This window comes from Stylophora pistillata, chromosome 9 (assembly GCF_964205215.1).
Source record: "Stylophora pistillata chromosome 9, jaStyPist1.2, whole genome shotgun sequence".
NCBI classification, from domain to species: domain Eukaryota; kingdom Metazoa; phylum Cnidaria; class Anthozoa; order Scleractinia; family Pocilloporidae; genus Stylophora; species Stylophora pistillata.
The window spans coordinates 3,676,266-3,703,862 of record NC_142527.1 but is presented as its reverse complement, the minus strand read 5'-3'; the positions used below and the strand labels follow the sequence as shown (position 1 = coordinate 3,703,862).

General features: G+C 41.3%; 1 pseudogene across 1 annotated transcript; it reads right to left on the bottom strand.

Annotated features, from left to right (window-relative positions):
- Window positions 1-33: 33 nt before the first annotated feature.
- LOC148722834 (uncharacterized) lies at window positions 34-27,597 on the bottom strand (annotated as a pseudogene). The gene is made up of 6 exons (XR_015991492.1): window positions 24,020-27,597; window positions 17,780-23,376; window positions 9,881-10,257; window positions 3,645-6,499; window positions 2,274-2,348; window positions 34-1,452 (listed from the first exon to the last, which is right to left on the bottom strand). The product of XR_015991492.1 is annotated as an uncharacterized LOC148722834 (transcript).

Below are 27,597 nucleotides of genomic sequence, written 5' to 3'. Positions count from 1 at the left end.
AGAGATTTAAAAAGAAAACGGCTTTAGGCACAGTTCACAGAAGTTTAAAGGTTTATTAAACAATGTGATATTCATTACAATTGACGTATTTCCTTTGCGCAGGGCTACAGATGGCACAGGAAAGCTAACATTTATAACATAAAAACATACATACCTACATAGCTTAATTTGCCACTCCCCATAGGGGCTTTTCAGGGCCAACACCCACCCATCCCACCCAGGAGAGGACATCCACCACACAGTAATCTCGTGCGTGGGAAATTACGTCTCCTACCCCTAACCCTGCCAGGATACGGGGCCTACGATTTATTCGTCCTTATCCGAGAAGACTAGAATATCTAGCCATTTCTTGATTATAGAAAGGTAGCAAATTCTCCTCACTTATTTCAAGACCACGAGTATTGGTCCGTCCGGGACCAATACTCATAACATAACTATGTCTTGAATCGTCGATATACCCGTATTTCTTTAATTTTATGCCTAAGTATAATTGCAAGCATATCCTCGGAAAATACAGAAAATGTAGAACCTGCTAGCGATTGTAAGCGATTCTAGTCGCGACGTTCTTCATATGAAACTTCCCAAAGGCGCCCGTGTACGTACATTTTTGCATTACAAAAGGCTTCGCAAACAAAATGGAATGAGTCTACTGATCTTGAAATGCCTCCCAAGCATTTTAAAAAAGATTGATGAGCAATTCTTTTCATACCTCTATGTGTGCTATGGGAATATCTTCGAAAAAAACGCTACAACAAATTGTAAACAACTCGCACTCGCACATAGAAACGAGTATAGGGTTTTGCCCTGAGCAACGGTTGCTACCGAAAAGCCTCGCTTTTGTACTTTGAGTTACACAAATTACGTTTTGAATTGCGACTTAGCGAACTCATCTCGTTACAAAGTAATTTTACAAGTGGACCACAAAATACGTTAACATGTTGAGTTATACAATTTTCTTTTTTAATTGCAACGTAGTGAACTCATCTCGTTCTAAAGTAATTTTTAAACCATAGACCACAAAATACATTGACATATTGAGTTACGCAAGTTTCTCATTGAATTCCAACTTAGTATGCTACTGTTAAACATGATATATCGGTTTGTTCAATGTTGTCCTATTAGTTGTTTTGGTCGCTGCCATTGTATCAAGTGCAGTACTAAGATGTTGAACTATTAAACCTTATTGTTGTGTTCAACTTTGCCACTGGTTTATGGCACTGACCAAAAGCACCCCACAATCCACTTTCCCTGAATATTTCTGCGCAATCAGTACAATAAAAAAACTTTTACTAGAGATCGAACGCACTTTCCTTATCTTCGATGATTACTAGTTATCACGATTAATGTACATTACTTTTAATGAATCAACAAGAAATTAAACTTAGTTTTGCTGTTCGGTCTTGTTTCAGTAGATCGCTCTTCATTGGGTCGATCATTCGCGTCATTCTGCAGCTAATGAGGGAAAAAGCGTTAAATTTAGTTTTGGAGAGTTCGGATGCACTTCGCCGAAGGTCCATTAACTTACCATTAACAAACCTTAGCAGCCTATAGTATAAATTTAACTAGCCTTAGTTTGCACAACTTTGTACTGATCAAGCCCTGATGATATGTAGCTCTTTGGCATTACAAAGCTTTACTTTCGAGTCCTAAATTGAGCACTCTTCTAGGATAGGTCAGGTCATGAAATTACGCCATGCTCACTGGTTACTAGTTTGAGCACTCTGGCATGGCCTAGGTGAAACCACAAATGTGGAATCATTAGGGGTGGCTATTTGGCGTTACCTCTATCCTAGAATCAGCATTGCACTGATGAGGCCCATCCTAGAATCAGTATTGCACTGATGAAGCCCAGAGGGCCGAAACAGTCCTGCAGATGTTATACATACATATATTGTATATACATAAAAGTAGAGCGCAATATATGTTGAGTTTGAAAAATACAAATACTACACTTTCATCCCTACAAGCCTGTTTCAGGATTGCTCACCCATCAGGGGAAGATCCCCTGATGAGTGAGCAATCACGAAACAGGCTTGTAGGGATCAAAGCGTAATCTTCGTATTTTTCTATATTTATAGATATATGTTGGGTTAGGAAAATATTAAGACTACGCTTTCATTCCTACAAGCCTGTTTCGTAATTACCCACTCATCAGGAGATTTTATTGATAAGAATATTCGTAAGGTGTAGCGCTAAATTTAAATACTTTGTTTTAACTCATCACTGAACAAGGTCTATTTAGAATAGTGATAGTCATGTGAGAAAATACCAACCATTTTTGGGTCTTTTTCCTTGCTCTGGGTAGTCTCCATCATCAAGTAATCTTTTACTTTTTCTCTGACTGGACACTGGAATTTAAGAAGATAATTCATCAATTATGAAGTAATAAATAGTATAAAACTACTCGAATGACATTAGATTTTGTTAGACATTTAAGAATAAACACTAGCGAGAAAAACACACAACGTTTCGATGACTCCATGTCATCATTCTCAAGTGAGAAGAGAATAAAAATGAATAGTTAATTTATACCGTATACCTTATTATATTTTGTCGGTATGGAAGTGCTCAAGAAAGGCTGTAAACTAGAAACTAGTGTTTATCGGAAACCAACAAACACAGGCCTATTGCTTCATCACCAGAGCCACGTCGATAAAAGGTACAAGAAATCACTACTTACGACCATGTTGAATCGTGCATTCCGCCTGTCGTCCACATGGGAGTCCTTCAAATCTGAATGTGATCATCTAAAGATGATGTTTACAAACCTCAAGTATCCCGACCACCTCATCAATTCCACCATCTCTCACTTTGTCACCTCAATTAGGTCGGAAAACCCTGGAGTGCAAGCTCAATTATCCGTCAACGAAAATGCTGTTCACCGAGTGGTTTTGCCTTTTAAAGATCAAAAGTCAGCTGACGCAGTGAAAAGGCAATTATCAGATCTAAGCAACAAAATCGATCACACCCTTCATCCCGTGTTCAAGAGTCGCAAAATCTGTGAAGATCTCAGAGTACGTGAGCCTAAACCTCCTATAGTTAGCCAACAATGCGTTGTATATAATTATAAATGTGATCTGTGTGATGCAGAGTACGTCGGGCACACCAGCCGGCATTTACATCAACGTATTAATGAGCACCGTAATTCGGCCATCGGCAAACATCTAAAGAACGACCACGGCCTACAAACCATCGGCGACCTGACCAAGCGTTTCAACGTACTTAAAAAGTGCACCGGGAAACTGGACTGTTTAGTTCATGAAATGCTTTTCATAAAGAAGATGAAGCCCTCTTTGAACAAACAATCGGATTCCATACGCGCGAAACTATTTATTTAATAGTTTACATTTACGAACTCAACACGCGCAATTATTTATTTAAATATTTTAGATATTTTAAAGTTTTTACGTTTGCCACCTTCGTACGGTATAAATTAACTATTCATTTTTATTCGATTCTCTTCTCACTTGAGAATGATGACATGGAGTCATCGAAACGTTGTGTGTTTTTCTCGCTAGTGTTTATTCTTAAATGTATAAAACTACTATAAAGATAAAGTGTAAAGAAACATAATTGAGTGACCTACAAATCTGTTTTGATTAGCAGATCACTATTACGGTATGACTGACCAAGAAAGTGTTTACCTGTAGCAAGGCTGGGATTTCTCGAGAGCTGAACTCTTTGTTCAAACCCAGGCATGGAGGCAACGTCACTGGGTGTTTGCCGGTACATGTTAAATTTACTGAAAGATAATAGAGGTTGGTTATGCTCTATTTAATATGAAGACTGTCTTATACTGTACCTGAAGGTTAACTTTTTCGCGCAGAGATGTGATTAACGAGTAAATTCTCTTGCTGATTACAATACGTCATATTTAGTTTTACCCTAACTGCGCGGTACTGGGTTAGATATGCATATTATGGTCTAGACCCCCTCGCGAACGTGTGAGTAAAGTTTTGGGTTTTCGCAGATGTCGTTTGTCTCAGACTTACAAATCTTGTGAGTGTTATTTTGTTTCGTTCCGTTTCGTTTTCTTTATTCAGTAATATTGTTTTCCTTTTAGTCAACCACATTGTACGATTCAGATTAAACAGCTTATACAGATATGGAGTCGAGCATTGAACTTCTTACAATTAAAGTAAATTTTTCAGCAAACAGGTGATGGGAATAGAAACACTTGTATGTCAGACAGGTGCATATCAGCGAGTCAAGTAGTATCTTAAGATAGCGCCAAATTGAAATGACTTTCTGTAAGCCGAAGGGGTACAAGGGTGAAAGGTTCACTTGCTCAAACCAGTGCTGTCAATAAATTTGAAAGTTGATAACAAGTAAAAACCAGTTGGGGGCCAGGGTATCGTAAACACCATCATTATTTCATCAAATTACGCACATGATTAGGGACTATTCAGTTAAAATTTCCCAAGCCTTTGCTAACATCCACAAGAACCTCAACGCAAACTCTTAACGTGCAATTGAATCATTTGTCTAAACTTGCTAAGGGTAAATGCATCCAGCTAAAAAAACACAGAATGTCCTGTACAAACTGTTTTGTTATTTCAACAATTTTGTACAACTTTTCTCCGGGACTGATGGTGTAATGAGGGGAAAAAAAGCTGGCAAGAAATGGCGGACTGTCAAGAGGTTCTGGTAAGCTCTTATTGACAGCTTTGTCAAACACGAAACCTTGGAATTTAAGAGTCATGTTTAAATGTGAGCATGGTGTCTTCGTGTGTTCGTGTGTCTTTATTGTTCAAAAGATAAAATTACATATCTTATGTTACATCTAATACAGGAAGTACACTTTCACAAAGCTACATTATACTTAAAAACAATTCTATTAAAAAATGTATTCTTAAAACGGTTTGTGCGAATAGCGGGCATGACAGGGGATTTATTTCTCAAATTATACCTCGTGATCTTGGTCTCAGGGAAGTAGGCTCTAAGAGGATGGCTCAGGATAGTTGAAACCTTGCGACAAATTTTGTGATCTTGCGTTTTAAGTAAGTCACCTATCACTAATTTCTTAGATATGTATTTACGTTTAAAACAACGATCTAAAAACTGCTGGGCTATAGTTAGCTCTGACTCAGAGGCCCCATGCACAGATAGAGCATAAGTGATATTAGGTAGGACAATGGAATTAAATAAAACATCTACTTCTGCTTGGCTACATCCTTCCTTGCGGAGGCATCTGATAACGTATAACCCTTTATTAGCTTTACCTAACTTTTCTTTTAGGTGAGTACTGAATTTGCAGTTCGGCTGAAACGTGAGACCAAGAATGGTTATTGTACTAGTCTGAGGTATGCCAAAAATACTTTTGTAGGCCTCGGCAGTGTGACCTTTTTTATACATAATAAGCTCTTTACATTTAGTAGAATTTGAATTCATTCTATTTTGGCTTGCCCATTGTAAAAACTGATTTATTAAGTCTACAGAGTGATCTTTATAATAATATACCGGAGCAATAATCGTACAGTCATCAGCGTATTTGAAACCAAGTGTCTCGTTCCCTAATTTAATTTCCAGATCGTTAAGAAATATATTGAACAAATAAGGTCCTGAAACACTACCCTGGGTTGTGCCCTTGTTAACTGTTTTCCAATTACAGACATGATTCCCGAAAATAACTCTTTGTTTTCTATCTCGCAAAAAACCTAACCACCAGTTTATGATATACGGGTTAAGTGGTAGACTCTTAAGTTTCTCAGCAAGGAGTTGATGGCTCACAGAGTCAAAGGCCTTACTGAAATCCATCGCGAACATCCGCACTGCCTTGCACTTGGGATCATCAAGAAACTTGCAGATCTTATTCTGTATAAGTAGCAGAGCATCTGTGCAGCTCCCTCCTTCTCTATACGCGAATTGACTATTCAACAGCTGTTCTTCTACCGGCCTTTGGGCGTGAATCTTATAGACTGCCTTTTCCAGGGCTCTTGCTATTACAGGGGTTACGTTGATCCCCCGGAAGTCCCCTCTTGCCACTGGAACATCAACTTTTGGCAGTGGGTTTATACTTGCCCTTTTCCACGATCTAGGCCATTGGTGCGTAGCGAGAGACAAATTCCATAGCTTAGTAATGATTGGAGTGAGGATCTCCGCATGGTCTTTCCACACCCAATACGGAATTTGGTCAGGACCAGTTGCAGTCTTCTTTAGAGTACTCAGTGAGTTCCATACATATCGTTCACTAATTTCCGGGACCTAGGTGCTAGATACCTTTACCCTTTCACTTCCAAGATCTCAATAGTAATTCTTCTTATGATTTTAGTTTGGAGAATTTGGTATTAGATCAACTGATAATCCCCCGATTTTCTTTTTCTTCTTATTTTTATCACTTGTCTGCTTTATATTGTATTGATATTGTAAGGAGAAATTCTCTCTTGGTCACTCATGGGAGTTTAAGGGTTAAGGGAGCACCGAATGCCTGTAACAACCTCAAGCGTTGACTTCTTCCACGACGAGCAGCCTTGTGCACTGGATTTTCTCCAAGGCAATCCTAAAGCAATGAAATCAGTGGAGTTAAGATTTTACACTCGTTTGCTTGATAAGGGAGGGAAAACTAAAGTCTGGTAGGCAGAACATAATACGAAACTCCATGGTCAATTAATCTGTGGCTGTGAAATATCAGAAATTACCATGATGTGGGAGTTTTACTCAAAAGAGTTTCAAAGAAAAGAAAAATCGTAAGTTTGGGAACTGGAATACCCACAAACTGCAGAAATTCTATGACGTCATTCTTTTCATCAACAAGTGTCTGTCCAAGCCAATTATTTAGTTATGCATGGAGAATGAGTCAGCAACTGCTAGGGTAGAAAACATTAACTTACAATGAGATGGGTTTCAAGTGTCTGAAGTGTACGTTGAAAAACAAAGTCATACATTTAAAATTTCTGCCTCAAGTAACAAGACTGTACAAAAATCCTAAACGGTTCTGCGGTTTCATGAAATATGTGTAAGCGATCCTCGCAGTGATGAACCAAATCCCGCATGGGCCTGAATTTTTTTTTGAGGCCTCAGTTCCACTGCTACATACACAGAATGCAAATATGGCGTGAAATTTGAGTTGCCATTGTTTTGGACTCACTAGCCCCTCACACATGTAGTAATCCTTTTGTGTTTCCACGTGAAGACGAGGCCAGTGGGTCCAAAACAGTGACGATTCAAATTGGACGCCATGTTTGCATTCGATTTATAAGTAGGGTTTACTACTACTATGATCGCTTTCATACAAACTATAGGTTAGGGTTAGAATACCAGCAAAATGTATCGTTACTTCCGATACTGCATGTGACCTGCCCGCGCCCTGTATCACACCAACAACTAACCACTGGCGAGGAGCCGAAAAGACTTTGGGCTCGAGATTGGGCAATGAGCACCGCAGTGTACCAGACTAAGTAGTGGCGTGTGAGCGCTACAAAAGTGAACTCATTGACGAACGTGAGGTTCGACTTAAGTACGTCCCTAATACGGTATAAATTTCGTCAATCAAATCACGTGACTTACTATTTAGTACCATGGCGTCACAGTATCGGTATCGATATCGAAGAAAAGCATCAATGCCTTACTCGGTATCGTATCGATGGGAGACCCATATCGGCTCATCTTTTTCCACTACTTATGATCCTGCCGCAAGGAGAAACCTGCCGACCATGCTTTAAGAAGGAGTTAATCTTCTCCCGAGAATCCAATCAACTAGCGATAATATTTTGTGGACCAATCATAACAGCGAATGGAAAGAGAACCTTTTGAAAACTTTTAGTTGGATTGCCAACGTCCGGGAAACTTCTTGTTTTGATTATCGTTACTTCCTGACAAAAATTTTGTATCGCCGGCCGAAGCGTGGTTCAATTTGAGCGTCGTCGACAAACCCAGGATCGGATTACGAATTAGATCACGGGTCAGAAAACATGGGTTTTTGAAGAAATTAAGATACTAAGATATGTTAAGGATGCGGTTCACCTTCGAAAACCAATTTTTTATTTTTATACCAAACTACTCATTAATAATTTAAGAATAGTTTCCAAGAAAAATTAGTGTAAAATATTGAAACGCTCGCGAAGTATTTACGAAAACGTATTTTGAAACTGAATTCGTTTTCCCGCCAAAGTGTGAATAGGCAATTATAACACGTCAACATAAATGACTCCCATAGGGTTTCTTGCGGCAAGACATCCTCTTCCTTGAGGTATAATCACGTAAACACCTCCTGATATCGGGTGCATAAGGAAATCTTTGCTATCTGTATACGTCAAAACTATACAGTGAATGCAGAAAGATAGAAGGAGAAGGGTCCAAGGATCCAGGCAAAAGTAAAAAATAAAGCCTGGCTGTCAGCACACGAGGTAATGAAATTCGAAGTGGAATGGCCAAAGAATCTCACCGAAACGGATAAAGGCTCGTGGTTTAGCCAATCTTCGCTGCTCACACTCGATCATTTACCATCAAGTTTTACTGCGGGATACGTAAGCCAGTTGAAACAAGAGGCCACGGACCTATAATCTGGCCGGATATACGGTTCAGAGGGAACGAATTGAAGGCCTTGCTGTTTTAAGCAAAATCGCTGTTGAGTGCCTTTCATTGTTTGTTATCATGGAGAGTTATGGAGATTAAGACTTAGGAACAAATTGATGCCATGACAAAATGGAAATACTAAAATCGCCAGATGAAATGCGGGGACTAGTGTAAGTACTGCAGCAAAGTCAACAGACAAGGAATGAGTCACTTTGTGACTTACACCGTTTCTCGGAGAAGTCCAGAATGATGGTAACCATCCAACTCTGCAGAATGATAAACTCATACCTCAGGCTTCCTACAAAACCAATACTAAGTAAAATCCTACGTTTATTAAACTTCTGGTTGCAAAAGTCATCACATAATGACGCTGCAATTCATATCTTTCTCTGCATGCACGAGCCAAATTTCTCCATTTTCCATTCCTATGTCTACTTTATCCCAACAGTCGCTCAATAAATATATGTATTTGAACGCGATGATCTTTGTTTACAAGGTTTTCTCCCGCTCACATCTGATAACAAACTTCTAAAGTTTTTTTGCCTCTGAACTATATACCACCAAAGCCATGCTATGGACCGCAAGTTTTTTGACTTATGGAAATGAAAGATATGTGGCAGTAACTTCCAAAAGCCTTTTTTGTCAGGAAAGTGTGGTTGTTTTGTTCGCCAAAAGTTCATTCGGAAGATAAGTGTAAACTGTGAAAAGCCTGGTTATCGCTTATTTGCGGCACAGCACTTCAAGCCTGAAACAGTCGATGCCAAAATTCAACCTCGTTCCTAGGCTAAGTCCACCACATCACTGAACGCCAATTAAAAACTGCCTTGTGGTGCCTATTGTACATTTTCCTGCACAGGAAAAGCCAAACCGGATTACTGATTCTGGTCTTTAACGGCAGAACTGAGCCAAAGAACCCTTAAGGTCTGTCACAGGTGCCTTAATAACCGTTGGAAAGTTACCCGCAAAATATGTATTTGCTTAGAGTCTCATGAGATGTGAGAAAAAAAAAACCTAATTCATGTATACGCCAATGTGCCTTCTTTGAATGAATTAATAGGGTCTATAGACTATACGGATTACCTTAAAATTTGGTCCAAAGACTTCCAAGATATTAACCTTAAATATCGTGTGAGAGAATTTCGTTTAGCTAGGTGCATCTTCCGCGATGGCCTCCTACTTAAAACGAATCGGTTTAGGTTAAATCGGTAAACTTGACAGAAAAATTGCAAGGCAAGCAGTAAGAAAATCGAAAAATCCCCACACGGATTTATCAACCTACTTAATTTTTTTACATATTAGGTATATATTGGGTAACCCCCCGATTATAGTGGCTGTTAACGGCCTTTTTATATTCTTCGCCCAATACCTTTTGTCTCGTGTTAAGTGCTCCCTGGTCTACCTCAGGGGCTGAGGTGCGGTCTCCAAGTGTATGCTGGGTAGCCCCCAGGCTATAGTAGCTATCAGCGGTCTCCTCATTTTCCTCGCCCAATACATTTGTCTGATGTTAAGTGCTCGCTTGTGTGACTCAGCGGCTGAGTTGTAATCTCCAAGTGTACATTGGGTAACACCCAGGTTATAGTAGCTGTCAGCCGTCCTCTCATGTTTTTCACCTAATACCTTTTGTCTGATGTTAAGTGCTCGCTTGTGTGACTCAGCGGCTGAGGTGTAATCTTTAAGTGCATATTGGGTAACCCCCAGATTATGGTAGCTGTCAGCAGTCTTTTCATGTTCTTCACCCAATACCTTTTGTCTGATGTTAAGTGCTCGCTTGTGTGACTCAGCGGCTGAGGTGTAATCTTAAAGTGCATATTGGGTAACCCCCAGATTATCGTGGCTTTTAGCGGTATCCTCATGTTCTTCGCCCAATAACTTTAGTCTGATGTTAAGTGCTCGCTTGTGTGACTCAGCAGCTGAGGTGTAATCTCCAAGTGCAAATTGGATAGCCCCCAGATTAAGGTAGCTATTAGCGGTCTCCTCATGTTCTTCGCCCAATACCTTTTGTCTGATTTTAAGTGCTCGCTTGTGTGACTCAGCAGCTGAGGTGTAATCTCCAAGTGCAAATTGGATATCCCCCAGATTATGGTAGCTATTAGCGGTCCAATCATTTTCTTCGCCCAATACCTTTTGTCTGATATTAAGTGCTCGCTTGTCTGACTCTGCGGCTGAGGTGTAATCTCCAAGTGTAAATTGGGTAACACCCAGGTTATAGTAGCTGTCAGCAGTCTTCTCATGTTCTTCGCCCAATTTAAGTTTTGAAAAGGGTTTATTCATAACAAACCAGATAAGTTACAAAATAAAAGTGCTAACGCACGTGGGCTTGGCCCCAACTAATTATTAATAAACATTCCAAAGTTCCAAAGTTTAAGAGTTGTTAATTATCTACGAGTATTAGATATTACTAATATTAATGTAAGGTTATAAATAATTCCAAAATAGTTAGGTCTAATATGAATATAAGCTTAATCTATAATATTGGTATGGCTAGGGCTAACGTAGACTAATATTAATGTAACTCTAGGATTGTTTAATGCTAATTCTAAGTTTTAAATAATTCCAAGTTGATTTAATCAAATGTTAACTAAAGCTTATCTATTTACAAAGGTTATCTATTTACAACAGTATTCTATAGGAGTCTCCATCAATTGTACAAATTGATGGGGACTCCCAAGCTTTTCTAAAGTTAGATAACGAGAGTCGGAAGTAGTCGCACGCAATTCTGTTTTTGGTCTCGCTGAGGGCATAGCGAATTATACCCTCAGGGGGGTCATTCCCATCGTGGAAGGTAGATTTATTTCGAAATTTCCAGATGCTGTACAGAATTACCTTAATTAGAAAGCGGGCAATACGATTCTGTTTTGGACTAGTGGGGGTCCAACGAAAAAAGAAAACATAGGTACAGGATGGGAGAAATCTAGTTCCAAGGATAGAGGAGATAACAGGGGAAAAATGGGTCCATACAGATTTCGTACGGGGGTAATTGAGAAAACAGTGATCTATAGTTTCTTTACGGGAACAGAAGGCGCAGTTATCTGAGTCGATATATCCCCAATTCTTTAGAAAATCGCGGACCTTAATAGCGCGAAGTACAATTTTCCAGAGTATGTCGTTCTTATAATTTTCAGAAAAGTCATCTCGCACTAAATTCCAAAATTTGTCAAGATTAAAGTCAATCGGAAGGAAGGGAGTCCAAAAGCGATGAAGAATTGGAGATGTGGAGTTTCCTTCAAGAGAGTTTGATAACATTTCTTGGAAGAAAATTCAAAATCGCACCACTCCGTGCGGGAGAGAATCCCACGTAGAGTGGTGAGCGCCGAGAGAACATTCTCATAATAGGGCGTCAAGATCTGTGTACGCGGGGTGTAGTTATCTCGAAGAGAGCTCCACTGCGAGCGACAGGAGGCAAGCCTAGAGTCTAGAAAATATCTGGCCAAATAAAAGGATTTTGATTCGCGATCATCTAGATTAGAAATTACTGAGGCTAATTTAAGAGATTTACCTTTGATCAGGAAATTCAAAATGCCGAGACCGCCACTGCTAAGAGATTGGTGGCAGGTCGCTCGGCTCACCGTTTCAATTCGACAACCCCAGACAAATGGCCAGATTAAAGCGTTCACCTTAGAAATTACCCATTTTGGGACACACAAAACTGTAGAGAGATATAGGAGCTTGCTAATTCCGAGGGTGTTAACGATGAGTGATCGGCCGACAAGAGAAAGAGAGCGAGATTTCCATAAATTTAGATGTTTTTCTAATTTCTTTAGTTTTGGCTGCCAGTTATCTAATTCAGTATCGCGGCCGAAAACAACACCTAGAATTTTAATTTTTATCACCCATTTGAGGCCAAGTGGTTGGTCGTCGCGCTTACGCCACGCCCCCAACCAAGTGGCCTCTGTTTTGGTGAGATTAAGGCGTGCTCCAGAGCCACCCTCGTAAATATTAATCATGTTGAATAGAACTTGCAGCGAGCGATAAGATTTCACTATGCAGGTCGTATCGTCAGCATAATTTCCAACTTTATAGCAGAGAGCATGTGCGCCCGGAAGGAGAAAGCCTTCGATTTTAGGATTATTTCGGATTTTGCATGCGAGAGTTTCAACGCACAAAACATAGAGCAGGGGAGAGAGGGAATCCCCCTGTCTTACCCCACGAGACAAAGGAATCGCATCGGTTAGCCATTCATTAACAATAACACGCATATTGACCCCATTATATTAAGTGTTGATCCAAAAACAAAAAGACGGTCCAAAACCAAAACGGGGTAAGAGGCTTTGCAGAAAGGTACGATTAACACGATCGAAGGCTCTCTCTTGATCTAAACTGAGCAAAATGCCGGCTTCATTCGTGCGGTCGATGTAATCTAAGATATCTCTAAGTAAATGTAAGTTTGAAGTAATTTTGAGTCCGGGCACAGAACAAGTTTGATCAGGGTCAACGATATATTCCAGAACTTCAGAGAGTCGAAGAGAGAGAACTTTTGAGCATAACTTATAATCAACGTTTAAGAGGGAAATCGGACGCCAATTTTTCAGATTCTTACGATCTCCTTTCTTAAAAATAACGCGTGTGTTGCTCATCTTCAAAGAATCACACATCTCTCCGGTTTGGTAGCATGCATTTAAAACTTGACATAAAAGTGGAGCTAAACGATCCCAAAATCTAGCGTAGAATTCAACCGAAAGGCCATCAGGGCCAGGCGATTTATTCCTATTCATATTTTTCATAGCGAGAGTAAGTTCGTCAAGCGTGATCTCGCCTTCACAAGATGACGCCTGATCAAAAGTTAATTTCCGTGATAGAGAGGATAAAAGATCTTCTTGAAGAGCAGCATCTATCGGTTCTTCGGAAAAGAGCTGAGTGTAGAAATCGATATGAACTTTTTCAATCTCTTCTTGGGAGGAGACTTCGACACCGGTAGAATCATAAACCGAAGAGATGTGGGATCGTTGAGCTTTAATTCTTTGTAAATTAAAAAAGTACCGACTGGGGCGTTCGCCTTCCTCTAGCCATTCTGCTCTACTACGAATAATGATTCCTTCGACTTGTTTAGTTCGAAGGGCTTTCAAACGGCATTAGGTGTCAGAAATTAAAGGGATAACGGAACTGTCTCCGTCAACTAAACGTTGACGAAGACGGATCAATTTGTTCGTCAAAATTACCTGGTCTCTTTGCAATTGTCTTCGCTTTTTACGGGAAAAGGAGATCGTTTCTTCTTTAATAGACTGTTTTAAAAACTCCCACCAATCTTGAAGACACGGAAAACAAGATAAAAAACGTACATGATCATCGATTAGTTTCTCTATAGTAGCGCACAAATCCTTATCGTTCAAAAGAGAGTTGTTAAAACAACAAACGCCTGGACCGCGTTTTACAACGGTGGAAATATCAAAGGTAAGAAAAACAAAATCGTGGTCGGATATCGAACAAGGGCGAATGTCACACTTAACGTTGGGTGATAATAAATCTTTCGAAATTAAAAACTTGTCAAGTCTACTCCCAATTGACCGTGTGGAATTAAACCACGTAAATTCTCTTGATCTTGGATGCAAATCTCGCCAAACATCTGAAAGCGCGAAATCACTTTAAAGATTCGTAGTCTTTGTGTATAGAGATATTCCCACCAAACTTATCGAGAGCGTTGTCGTAACAATTGAAATCTCCTCCGATGATAGTCGCAGGGGAGGGAATGAAAAATGCATGAATGGAAACAAAAAAACTTTTCCGTTCGGTAGGATTGGTAGGAGCGTAGATATTGACTAGATTAATATCAAAGTCGTTGCACCTGATCAAAACACTGACAATACGACCTTGTGAGTCCTTCTTCCAAGATACGATTTCGTTTGAGCATTTCGAAGAAATCAAGGTGACGACACCACCCTGTTTCCCGGAGGCAGGGGACCAAAAACTACGGCCCAGCCATCTACGGGATAGAGATTTGATAGTAGATTCAGAATGAATTAACGTTTCTTGTACAAAACAAACATCACAGTTGGACTTCTCGATCAAATCAAACAAGAAATTGTAGGTAAGGGGGTTTGTTAGCCCCCTTGCATTAATAGTTAAGAGTTTGAAATAACTTGGAAAAAAGACTCACTTAAAAAAGTAAAAACTTACTTGGACTTTTTAGAGTGTCTATTTTTTCCTTTTTTCTTTTCCGTGGGGGTAGTTTCCTTTCGACTTGGAGATACATCGGATGATTTTCTTTTGAGATCATGGGTGGTTTCCATGTCATTTTCGGTTTCAAGGGTAAATGAAGCTGTGGTAGGAACAGGTATCGATGAGCGTGGCCTTCCGGTGGTGAGTGTAGTTGTAGTAGGTTTACGAATGCAGGCAAGGGACAGATCAGGCAAGCGAGCAGGTGTGCGACGGGATGACGGCTTGATGGATTTGTGAGCAATGAAACCATGAGGATCCAGAATCGGGGAATCAGAAGAGACGGATGACGGTTGAGAAGATTGTTCGGAGAGATTGTGCGAGGGCAGTTCGGGTTGAGAGTGTTGCTGTTCAGGTTGAGAGTGTTGCGAAGGTTTTTCTGGTTTAGAATGTTGCTCGGACTGTTCAGGTTGAGAGGGTGGCTGAGTCTCGTTGAAATGTTCAGGTTGAGAAGGTTGTTCCGGTTGAGAAGATTGATCAGTTTCATTGAAGTCGTCAGGCGGGGGGGAGACGGGAGGCAAATTCTCAGCAAGTTCTTCGTTGACGGGCGGATATGGCGGAGGAAAATTTTCAGAAGATCGTCTGGGTGGAAGAAGAACAGAGGCAAGTGGAGCATTTTCGTCAATAGAACCATGGTCGTCTGATACATCAATGTTTACTTCATCCGTTTCATCGGTTTCGGCGCAGTGAGTGAGTGGAAAGACCCAAGAGTAATCACAATTGACCCCCAAGTGGCCTTCCTCTTTACAAATACAGCATAGAACGGGGCGTTGACACTCTGACGCCTCGTGACCAATGCCTTCGCAATTGAAGCAAATCTTGTTGGGGCAGTCATTAGCAAAGTGTCCAGAACAATTACATTTGCGGCAAGTGGGAACTTGGCCATTACGTCGCAGGAAGATCTGAAACTTTCCAAATCTCAGGAAACTAGGGATAGGTTTAAAAACCCGAACACGGTAGTATCGAAAGCCATTGTAATTAGCGGGAGCATAAGAATGCTTACCTCTCCGGTAGTGTAACACCTCACAGTACGGTGCTAGGCGTTTAATTATCGCCAAATCTGATAGTTCAAAGGGCGCGTCGTAGATGGTGAGAAATGTTAACGCTTTGTCAACATCTTGTAGGGCGTAGTTTTCTGAACCAAGTTTTAGAGAATTGAAGCTTAAAAACCTGTCTTTGGCGGTCTCAGACTTGAAAGTCACGACGACTTCCCCATTAAGTTTTCGTTGGAGGCATTGTATGTCTGTAAATTCAATGTTCAGCACCGAAAAAACGTCGAAAACGGAACGAGCAGTCGCTGATTTAGACGGTGTAAAGAAAGCGGTTCTCGGCCGCTACGGCACGTTGTTTTAAATAAAAGCAGAAACCCGCTTCTTTGGCATATCATTTCCAATATTTCCAGAGGTACGTGCAGCTCTCGACGCATATGATTCTCCATTTACGATCGATGAGTCTTCAATGGTTTCATCGGCAACTACCTTTTGTCTGATGTTAAGTGCTCGCTTGTGTGACTCAGCGGCTGAGGTGTAATCTTTAAGTGCATATTGGGTAACCCCATGCTTATGGTAGCTATTACCAGTCTTCTCGTGTTCTTCACCATCTACCTTTTGTCTCATGTTAAGTGCTCGTTTGTGTGACTATGTGGATGAGGTGTAATCTTTAAGTGCATATTGGGTAACCCCAGCTTATAGTAGCTGTCAGCAGTCTTCTCATGTTCTTCCCCCAATACCTTTTGTCTGATGTTAAGTGCTCGCTTGTGTGACTCAGCGGCTGAGGTGTCATCTTTAAGTTCATATTGGGTAACCCCCAGGATATAATAGCTGTCAGCAGTCTTTTCATGTTCTTCACCCAATATCTTTTGTCTGATGTTAAGTGCTCGCTTGTGTGACTCTGCGGCTGAGGTGTAATCTTTAAGTGTACATTGGGTAACACCCAGGTTATAGTAGCTATCAGCGGCCTCCTCATGTTCTTCACCTAATACCTTTTGTCTGATGTTAAGTGCTCGCTTGTGTGACTCTGCGGCTGAGCTGTAATCTCCAAATGTACATTGGGTAACACCCAGGTTATAGTAGCTGTCAGCCGTCCTCTCATATTCTTCACCCAATACCTTTTGTCTGATGTTAAGTGCTCGCTTGTGTGACTCTGCGGCTGAGGTGTAATCTTTAAGTGCATATTGAGTAACACCCAGGTTATAGTAGCTGTCAGCCGTCCTCTCATGTTCTTCACCCAATACCTTTTGTCTGATGTTAAGTGCTCGCTTGTGTGACTCTGCGGCTGAGGTGTAATCTTTAAGTGCATATTGAGTAACACCCAGGTTATAGTAGCTGTCAGCCATCCTCTCATGTTCTTCACCTAATACCTTTTGTTTGATGTTAAGTGCTCGCTTGTGTGACTCTGCGGCTGAGCTGTAATCTCCAAGTGTACATTGGATAACACCCAGGTTATAGTAGCTCTCAGCCGTCCTCTCATGTTCTTCACCTAATACCTTTTGTCTGATGTTAAGTGCTCGCTTGTGTAACTCAGAGGCTGAGATGTAATCTCGAAGTGTAACTTGAGTAACACCCAGGTTATAGTAGCTGTCAGCAGTCTTCTCATGTTCTTCCCCCAATACCTTTTGTTTGATGTTAAGTGCTCGCTTCTGTGACTCTGCGGCTGAGGTGTAATCTTTAAGTGCATATTGGGTAGCCCCCAGCTCATGGTAGCTGTCAGCAGTCTTTTCATGTTCTTCACCCAATACCTTTTGTCTGATGTTAAGTGCTCGCTTGTGTGACTCAGCGGCTGAGGTGTCATCTTTAAGTTTATATTGCGTAACCCCCAGGCTATAATAGCTGTGAGCAGTCCTCTCATCTTCTTCATCCAATACCTTTTGTCTGATGTTAAGTGCTCGCTTGTGTGACTCTGCGGCTGAGCTGTAATCTCCAAGTGTACATTGGGTAACACCCAGGTTATAGTAGCTCTCAGCCGTCCTCTCATGTTCTTCACCTAATACCTTTTGTCTGATGTTAAGTGCTCGCTTGTGTGACTCAGAGGCTGAGATGTAATCTCGAAGTGTAACTTGGGTAACACCCAGGTTATAGTAGCTGTCAGCAGTCTTCTCATGTTCTTCCCCCAATACCTTTTGTTTGATGTTAAGTCCTCGCTTGTGTGACTCTGCGGCTGAGGTGTAATCTTTAAGTGCATATTGAGTAACACCCAGGTTATTGTAGCTGTCAGCCGTCCTCTCATGTTCTTCACCCAATACCTTTTGTCTGATGTTAAGTGCTCGCTTGTGTGACTCAGCGGCTGAGGTGTAATCTTAAAGTGCATATTGGGTAACCCCCAGCTCATGGTAGCTGTTAGCAGTCCTCTCATGTTCTTCGCCCAATACCTTTTGTCTGATGTTAAGTGCTCGCTTGTGTGACTCTGCGGCTGAGGTGTAATCTTTAAGTGCATATTGGGTAGCCCCCAGCTCATGGTAGCTGTCAGCAGTCTTTTCATGTTCTTCACCCAATACCTTTTGTCTGATGTTAAGTGCTCGCTTGTGTGACTCAGAGGCTGAGATGTAATCTCGAAGTGTAACTTGGGTAACACCCAGGTTATTGTAGCTGTCAGCAGTCTTCTCATGTTCTTCCCCCAATACCTTTTGTTTGATGTTAAGTGCTCACTTGTGTGACTCTGCGGCTGAGATGTAATCTTTAAGTGCATATTGGGTAGCCCCCAGCTCATGGTAGCTGTCAGCAGTCTTTTCATGTTCTTCACCCAATACCTTTTGTCTGATGTTAAGTGCTCGCTTGTGTGACTCTGCGGCTGAGGTGTAATCTTTAAGTGCATATTGAGTAACACCCAGGTTATAGTAGCTGTCAGCCATCCTCTCATGTTCTTCACCTAATACCTTTTGTCTGATGTTAAGTGCTCGCTTGTGTGACTCTGCGGCTGAGCTGTAATCTCCAAGTGTACATTGGGTAACACCCAGGTTATAGTAGCTCTCAGCCGTCCTCTCATGTTCTTCACTTAATACCTTTTGTCTGATGTTAAGTGCTCGCTTGTGTGACTCAGAGGCTGAGATGTAATCTCGAAGTGTAACTTGGGTAACACCCAGGTAATAGTAGCTGTCAGCAGTCTTCTCATGTTCTTCCCCCAATACCTTTTGTTTGATGTTAAGTGCTCGCTTGTGTGACTCTGCGGCTCAGGTGTAATCTTTAAGTGCATATTGAGTAACACCCAGGTTATTGTAGCTGTCAGCAGTCCTCTCATGTTCTTCACCCAATACCTTTTGTCTGATGTTAAGTGCTCGCTTGTGTGACTCTGCGGCTGAGCTGTAATCTTTAAGTGCATATTGAGTAACACCCAGGTTATAGTAGCTGTCAGCCATCCTCTCATGTTCCTCACCTAATACCTTTTGTCTGATGTTAAGTGCTCGCTTGTGTGACTCTGCGGCTGAGCTGTAATCTCCAAGTGTACATTGGGTAACACCCAGGTTATAGTAGCTCTCAGCCGTCCTCTCATGTTCTTCACCTAATACCTTTTGTCTGATGTTAAGTGCTCGCTTGTGTGACTCAGAGGCTGAGATGTAATCTCGAAGTGTAACTTGGGTAACACCCAGGTTATAGTAGCTGTCAGCAGTCTTCTCATGTTCTTCCCCCAATACCTTTTGTGTGATGTTAAGTGCTCGCTTGTGTGACTCTGCGGCTGAGGTGTAATCTTTAAGTGCATATTGGGTAACCCCCAGCTCATGGTAGCTGTCAGCAGTCCTCTCATGTTCTTCACCCAATACCTTTTGTCTGATGTTAAGTGCTCGCTTGTGTGACTCAGCGGCTGAGGTGTAATCTTAAAGTGCATATTGGGTAACCCCCAGCTCATGGTAGCTGTCAGCAGTCCTCTCATGTTCTTCAGCCAATACCTTTTGTCTGATGTTAAGTGCTCGCTTGTGTGACTCAGCGGCTGAGGTGTAATCTTTAAGTGCATATTGGGTAGCCCCCAGCTCATGGTAGCTGTCAGCAGTCCTCTCATGTTCTTCACTTAATACCTTTTGTCTGATGTTAAGTGCTCGCTTGTGTGACTCAGAGGCTGAGATGTAATCTCGAAGTGTAACTTGGGTAACACCCAGGTAATAGTAGCTGTCAGCAGTCTTCTCATGTTCTTCCCCCAATACCTTTTGTGTGATGTTAAGTGCTCGCTTGTGTGACTCTGCGGCTGAGGTGTAATCTTTAAGTGCATATTGGGTAGCCCCCAGCTCATGGTAGCTGTCAGCAGTCTTTTCATGTTCTTCACCCAATACCTTTTGTCTGATGTTAAGTGCTCGCTTGTGTGACTCTGCGGCTGAGGTGTAATCTTTAAGTGCATATTGGGTAGCCCCCAGCTCATGGTAGCTGTCAGCAGTCTTTTCATGTTTTTCAGCCAATACCTTTTGTCTGATGTTAAGTGCTCGCTTGTGTGACTCAGCGGCTGAGGTGTAATCTTTAAGTGCATATTGGGTAACCCCCAGCTCATGGTAGCTGTCAGCAGTCTTTTCATGTTCTTCACCCAATACCTTTTGTCTGATATTGAGTGCTCGCTTGTGTGACTCAGCGGCTGAGGTGTAATCTTTAAGTGCATATTGGGTAACCCCCAGCTCATGGTAGCTGTCAGCAGTCTTTTCATGTTCTTCACCCAATACCTTTTGTGTGATGTTAAGTGCTTGCTTGTGTGACTCTGCGGCTGAGGTGTAATCTTTAAGTGCATATTGGGTAACCCCCAGCTCATGGTAGCTGTCAGCAGTCTTTTCATGTTCTTCACTCAATACCTTTTGTGTGATGTTAAGTGCTCGCTTGTGTGACTCAGCGGCTGAGGTGTAATCTTTAAGTGCATATTGGGTAACCCCCAGCTCATGGTAGCTGTTAGCAGTCCTCTCATGTTCTTCGCCCAATACCTTTTGTCTGATGTTAAGTGCTCGCTTGTGTGACTCTGCGGCTGAGGTGTAATCTTTAAGTGCATATTGGGTAGCCCCCAGCTTATGGTAGCTGTCAGCAGTCTTTTCATGTTCTTCACCCAATACCTTTTGTCTGATATTGAGTACTCGCTTGTGTGACTCTGCGGCTGAGGTGTAATCTTTAAGTGCATATTGGGTAACCCCCAGTTTATAGTAGCTCTCAGCGGTCTCCTCATGTTCTTTACCCAATACCTTTCGTCTGATGTTAAGTGCTCGCTTGTGTGACTCAGCAGCTGAGGTGTAATCTTTAAGTGCATATTGGGTAACCCCCAGATTATAGTAGCTATCAGCGGTCTCCTCATGTTCTTCACCCAATACCTTTTGTCTGATGTTAAGTGCTCGCTTGTGTGACTCTGCGGCTGAGGTGTAATCTCCAAGTGCATATTGGGTAAGCCCCAGCTGATTGTAACTGCTAGCGGTCTCCTGGTGTTCTTCTCCAAGCAATTGAATTTCGATGTCAAGTGCACGCTTGTAGGACTCGGCAGCTGCGTTATAATCTCCTAGTGCGTATTTTGATAACCCTAATTCGCAATGTGCACGGGCGGTCTTCCTATCTTCTTCACCGAAGAGTTCCAAGATTATGGTTAGAGCATGTTGTTTTGAACTGACAGCTTCTGAGAATAGACGCAGGCAAAGTTGATTTTGTCCTCGAAGCGAATACCACTTTGCCAGAGCCTCCTTGTGCATACTTAAGCTGTCGTGCTCTTCGTCCGTTGTCCTTTTTTGTAGTGAACTTAGATGATAGGTGATAAGTTTCTGAGTTAGTGATAAACCTTCCTGATAATTATGCGAATTTTTCAGCATGCTAATGGTGTTTTCTTCAAATTTAAACCAGCCCGGTTTCGTCATTTCATTGGTTGACTCAATGCCTTGAAGCATTCCGAACAGTAACTTGATTGAAAACTCAATGATTTCAGCTGAAGATATTTTTGCAATAGCTTTGCTCACAATATAGGTCACTCCAACTTGAACTGGTTCGTTTCCAAGATTTTCTGTACTTGAGGGTACTCTGTCTTCATTCCCATAATTTGCTTCTCCATCATTGTCCGGAATTACTAATAAATGCATGTCTCCTGCTTCTCTGCATTCTTGCACGGCTCTATCATAGAACGTGGCTGACATCTCGTAATCGCCTTTTGCGCATCGATAGAAAATAGCGAGGATTTGAAGTATCATAAGTCTCAGAACTTTGTGTTCAGCAGTTTTGTTCAGAAGGGAAATAGCTTCTTGTAAACTTCTTACTCCATCTTCCGTCTTTCCTACCACAAGCTTATAGATGCCAGAGTAGCACAAGTGTTTGCCTTTCTCTTCTGGACAAATGGTAGCCGTTGAACTTTGAAGTTTACTGGCCTCCGAAAGCAACACCTTTGTTTTTCCACTCTCTCTCCAGGTCATATAGCCGAACGCTTTGGACTGAAGTAGTTGTCTGTGGAGAACAGTTCGTCCAAGCTGGCTAGCTGCCTCTATTGCGGATTGAAAAATCTTTTCAAAACTAGGTTCGTTGTTGAAAAAAGCAGTATCAAGAAAAAACTCGGCTTTTGCCAAAACTTGAAAAACTCTGTCCGCTATCTTGCAATCTGAACAACCATCCATCAAACTTTGGACAATGCTTCTTTCATCGTTGAAGAACTCGATCAATGCTTTCATGGAGTGTCCTGTGAGGAACATCTCATTAAGTTTCTCAACAAATCCAATGTAGAATGATAAAAAGCGAGTGTTTGCGTTCAGAATTGTTTCTTTCATGATATGTTCACCCTTGTCTCTTGCAAATGACTGTAAGAGTTTGTGAATGGAGAATTTATCCGAACTGGAGCTTTTATCCAGGAGAGCCCTCCCTTGCAGTCTTCCCAAAACGTTCTTGGTTTCGGTGAACCTCGTTAGTCCTAAAACAGCTGTGGCAATCTTAAGATCAAATTTATCTGGAAGAACACTCAAGGACACCAGTGCTTCTTGGTCCTGCGAAGAAAGTCTCTGGAAAGACGATTCAAATAGGGTTTTAAGTCTAGCATCACTGGTAAATTCTGGGTTGTCCAACAATTCGAGTGGGTTATTTTTTGTCCGCATTAAGTCGTCAAGATCTGCACTACATTGGACGGAATCCTCGGGGAGTGACTTACACAACAACCATATAGCTAAGGGCACCTGCCCACATATTTGCACGATTTTTGTTGGTTCAGAAGCGCTCAAATTTGGAAGAAGCTTTTCCACTAACTCTTTTGAGGATGAGTTGTCGAGTTCTCCTATTCTGATGGACTTGTGTCCATGTAGGGACATATGCAAATAGGCCATTGACTCCCGAGTGGTTAAAAGAAATTTGACCTTTTCGCTACGGTTGAGAATATCTTTCAGCAGATTCACAGTCTCCTCTTTTACATTTGGCTCGCCACATTCAAGCAAATCATCGGCATTATCGAGAATCAACACGCATGGATCCGATAGCCTTTTAAAAATGAAACCAATTTCATCGGCAGGTGTCAAATTCTGATTCTCCGATTCTCCGGTTCGAAAGTGGCTGAGTAGCTTTGAGGTTAAATCACCTTTTGACTTAAGCCCACGCAGTGAGATAAAGTAGACAGGTAGCCCGCGATTTTGAAGTTGGTGACCAACAACGATTGCGGTAGACGTCTTTCCAAACCCTGGTGACCCCCAGACTGATACGAGACGGGTCGACTCCGAAGTCACGTGACCAATAATCTCTTCACATTCTTTGCCACGGCCAGTAAAGTTGGGAGGAAGATGAAGTCGTAAAGCGCATGGTATAAATCCTACAAGGAAGGTTTGTTTTAGGCAAAAAATATAATTAAAGAAGCGCCTTTGACATGATAATTTAGTATGCACTTAAAATTTGTATTGGTACAAGGGAAAGAAAAAGAAAACACAAAACCAAACAAATAGATAACACTCAACTGTGCTCTATTCTGTAGCTTGTGATGGCATTTAGCATGGAAGAGGCATCAGTCGAGTAGATTTTATGTTTGTTCTTTTTATTCACATTTAATCATTTAACATGTGGCGCAAATGCGTTATTCAGTAGTAAAGATTGAAATGAACTTAAAATCCAGACTTCATGTGACTTCCGGTCTCTTTTTCACAGGTCACCCTCGTTCTTGCGCTGATAAACGCCATAGAAATGGATGAATTAGATGATGCAGTATTACTGTCTTATGAAAGTGTATATAAAAACGTAAAATGTTGAGAAATGAAATTCTGAGTATTTTTTCACGCAGTTCCCTTTTGCCTCGTAACTAAACTTGTTTTCTCTTGGCATTATGTGCCAAGGAAACAAGACGTCTGTGAAGGACACTAAATCGTGAGTGATGTGAAAAAAGGTATTAAGCATCACCAAATCGTCAAATTGAACCCTGAAAACGCGTGGTTCAAATTGTGATCAGATCAGCTGTCATTTACCTGGAATTTGCCTCTTCCTTAGGTCTTTCACATCTTGGCTTAACTCGGCAGTATTCTCAACAATCCTTCCTTGACTAGCAGCGATTGCTTCGATTGCTTCTTTCAGGTTCTCGGTGTCTTGTTTTTGCGATCGCTGTAGGTTGTGTAGCTCATCTTTAACATCTTCCCTGACAATTCTGCTTTGAGCTTGAAACTCGGCAAACTTGGTTTCAATCTTTTCTTGGGTGGCAGCATTTGTAGATTTGATTGTTTTCCTTACGTCTTCAGCACCTTCCTGATGAGATTTCTGTATAAGCTGCAAGTCATCCTTAACTTCTCTGAGGAATTCGTTTTCTTTTTGAAGCTCTGTTCTGACGTCATTTTCTAACTTCCGAACTTTCTCGGTAGGAAAGTCAGACTCAGTCAAACTTCCAACAGCATCAATGGGACCAATACTAACTCCCAGGGCTTTGGTTGCGTCTTTAGCGAGTTGAATGTATTGATCGAATGTTTTTTTGTCCAATTCGGATTTATTTAAATGACAGAGTGAATTTCTCAACATTCGAAGCTGATCCATCGCCAATGCAAAGGTTTCAGCTTTATTTCCAGTGGGGCTAACTACAGAAGAATGGAAAGTACCACGTGGTAACTTACAGGGCTTCAAGTACAAGTCATGGAGTATCCTGTGATGGCCTTTGCTGTCTGGCAAAGCAAAGGACCGTGCATAGATGGTGGCCTGGAACAGGGCTGTACAATCCCATTCATCATAGGAGAGATGTGTGGGGACCTTGGTTACTCCACCCTCAGTACTTAAGAACAAGTTACGTACTGCATTAGAGTCATCCCAGGGCTGGAAACCGGGAAGTGACGCGAAAGTATTGTTCCACATCTGTTTGAAAGCTTGGCGTAATGCCTTGGGGATTTCATTGAGCACGACGAAGGTAAACTTGAGGTAATTCAATTGCTCGTTTGTGAAAGGTTGTAAAGCCATTTTTCTCAACGACCAGGTCTCGCGGAATCCCGCTCAATTCATCGATTTATTTAAGCCTTCGCCAGTTAAGCCTGATAAAATAAAAAACACACAAAGCTAAATGTTAATTCCATAAGTTCCATGCTATTCATGATGGATGGGTTCTCTTTAAAAATTTTTCCTTTTGATTTTTTAAAGAAAGATCACTTTACATCTTGCTTTGTGAAACACTTTGGCTGATCAGTTTGTGAACTATGGCTCCCAACGTGCTTCACGCGCCGGCAGCAGAAGAACCTCAAGGACTTCAAGAAGGAACAGAATCTCCAAACGTTCAAGTCTTAGTTCGCGAATGGAAATATTAGATTAGGGATTTTCGATGGAAGTTTCCAGACTATATTCTTTTGCGACCGCAAAATTGCAATTCTATAGTGGACGTTTGGAAGAATGTTATTAATTTAACTGGGCTCCATTACCAGCTGCTTTTCGAAATGTGAGCCCGCAAAGACCCCTCGAGAGGGAGCGTCCGAACTAAAGCCAACAACTTAAGCAGATGCTAGTATAGAAGACAAGAGGGCCCGCGACCGAGCTGCGTTCTGGCTCAAATGTCGCTTCAATCACATTTCCATGTGATCTCCGGGTGAGAGGATGAAAGTGCTTGCCCTAGAAAACAACTTTCTTTTAGCTGGTCTTTTTTGACGCTGCTTTCCTTTGTTTCGTTTGAGCTTATTTTCTGTGCTATCTTACCTGGGGAATTCCAGGTACTGCCAAAATGCGTTCTTTTGTTCATTGTTGCCTATGTAAAGTCGGAGAGGAACAATTTCTAGTCAAATCTGTCAGTTTCTCCGATATAGTAAGGCTATATTACCAACTTCGCGCGAGGAAACAATTACAGCACCCAGCTTTGCAAGAAAAAAATTCCGAGAAAACAGCAAGAGGTGCGCTGAAGTGTGATACACTCCATGATTACTTCTATCTATGAGAAGTAATTAGGTGTACTTTTTGGTCAAATAGAAGAAAGGAATAGTAAGAAAAGAAATAAGAGAATGAAGTGCGACTCACAGGGATTTGCATCCTTTCATCCTTACAGCAAAAATACAAGAATATAAATTGTATAATTATTAAAAAAATCAGTAGCCTCGAGTTATTGTGGAAGGGTTTATCTTTGAATTCTCAGTCATTCTAGTCCGTATATATGGCAGTAGGGAAAAAATGGACTTGAACTTTTCTCTTCGAAACGCCGCAACCACATGGTAAGAGCGCCATTTTGGGAATTGTAAAGATAATGCACCGCAGTCGCAGGCCGCACCACCTGAGCTTTATGCAAGTCCATGGCAGCCTTAAATACTGTGATGAAATAATCTAAGTTTACTCTTTATGCTTCACTTGTCATCACTGTATCGGATCGACAGGGATTTTTCAGGAATGGGAAAATTTATCAGTTTTTCATGCGGTTTTCGCTTTTGATTGAATTTTTTTTTTGTTTTTTTTTGCAGTTTTAAGGTTTTCAAAGATTTTTTCCTATTTCCCCCCAACCACCCTGTGACTGATTAAGTTGGAATATAAAGCCCTTTCCAGTAAATTTAATGCTAAAAGCTCACTGAGAGCATAGAATTTCTAATTTCCCAAGGCGTCCACTTGGTTAAAGCCAGAGAAACATAATTCCTCAGCATATTTGACTAATTTTGTAATTCCGATCAGCTACCTCGCAGGATCACATCGCATTTGATTAATACCGCTTGATCAAATGTTTTCACTCGCCTCTCGTATTATACCTTCAATACTTCGAATTTGGCCTCAAAAAGAGGAGCCTTGTACATCTTCGGTCAGATAGCACATTTCAGAACTTTTAAAATCCAAGCAGAACGGTACTTTCGATCTGTGGTCTTGTTCCTTTGCAGTCTTGTTGAAAAATTCTTTCCGCTCAGTAACCCTGAATGCCAAAACATTAAAACACAATGTGGTCACGAAGCTGCTGTTATAGTTGATCAATCCTTTTGTTTTCTCTATTTTTAACACTGTTAATTTGAAAACCGCCTTATTACATGATCAGTTTTAAGTCAGTTTCGATAAAGAAGTCCCTTTGTTATATCCTCAAAACACATTGAAAAAGTCTACCGAGGGCATTGAAATGTTTGATATCCTTCGGCGTCTTGTTGGGATAGCCCTTTGCGTACAAAATACCGATGCAACTATTTCAATGTTGTGTTGCATACTTGCATGCTAACTGAAATTACTCAAAAAGCAAAGATATTGAACATAAATCAGCGCTATCTGCTTCCTAAGTTTTCATATATTGAACATCAGTGCACCCTGTGCATCGTCGATACATACAACCTTATTAGATGATTTGACATGTAATACGCGCGGACATTTAACGAACTACGTAGTATTTTCCCTCGGCTCATTTCAGTGATATTGTGATTCCGCTTAGCCACTCAGCGGAACCGTATCACATTTAAAGTAGTACAGCTTGATGACATATTTCAACATACCTCTCGTATTGTACTTACTTGAAGTTCCCTTCGAGAAACAAGAATTCCTTTAAATCTTCGATTAGATCACACAGTTCAGCTTAATCCAAGCTGGACGGTACTCTCGATCTGTTGTCTTGTTGCTTCGCGGCCCAAAT